The following is a 1,014-nucleotide window of genomic DNA, read 5'->3' as shown; positions in this document are numbered from 1 at the left end:
CGGATGCGGCCACTTTCATTTTTTACAAAAACATCTGAAAAGTGACATTTTTCGGCATATTTGGTAGTTTTTCATATTTAAGCCTGAATCGGATCGTTTCTTATGACTAAATCAGTCAAAAATCTTTCACATAAACTAATTGAATCAAATGAAATAGACACTTAAGTGTTTAAAAAGTGGTCAAAATCTTTCAAAAGATGAACCTGAAATTTGAGGCAAAAATCGGTCCTTACCGGACCTACTCCTTTGTTTTTTCATAAACAATCTAACCATATCAAGGCAACTTTCAACGACTGATAGTTTATATATAAAGACATAATTCCAAGTCCCCTCACGCATTCTTGATGTCCTCAATCAGAACCGATCCCCTCACACATGACAAAATGAAAATATGAGGTTTTTAGATTTATTAAGATGTCTATCAACACCGGACAGCGTCCACGCCGCCCAAAACGACATTCATACCCATTGACCGAATACAAGTAAATTTGAACTTGTAGGTCTGTTAATAGAACCATTTCAAAATCTAAATGTCACTTCTTTCGGCAAATTCTCGTGCGGCAACTGGTTTTGTAGAAGTTCAACTCCACGTACAACAGTAAATGATACATGTATCTCTTCGTTAAAGTATTCACCACAGCATAGCATTCTCCGATTTTCAATATTTTGTTTAGTCGAATAAGAAAATTGCGATTTGGAAATGTCTATACCCTTTGAAGCGGTGACAATTGTTCCACTCAAGCACAACCGGAAAATCCTCTCACGGTTTTCATTGCAGAACCAATTGTTCTGCGTGTGTAGATTACCAGCCGTGTATGATACATATTTAATTGTAACTTTTTTAATGGAGTTCGTGTTGTTTCTTATTTATTATTTGTTACTGTTCATGTATAAAATGCCACGGTCTCTTAATTTCATGAGTCTTTAGGATAAAAAAAGATCTTTACAAGTCATTTTTATATCAAATGTATTATCACACCTTTTTATGCTCGATTTGAGATCTAAATTTTATTG

This window comes from Mytilus trossulus, chromosome 7 (assembly GCF_036588685.1).
Source record: "Mytilus trossulus isolate FHL-02 chromosome 7, PNRI_Mtr1.1.1.hap1, whole genome shotgun sequence".
Lineage (NCBI taxonomy): Eukaryota > Metazoa > Mollusca > Bivalvia > Mytilida > Mytilidae > Mytilus > Mytilus trossulus.
The sequence above is the reverse complement of the archived record's forward strand: the minus strand, read 5'-3'. Positions refer to the sequence as shown.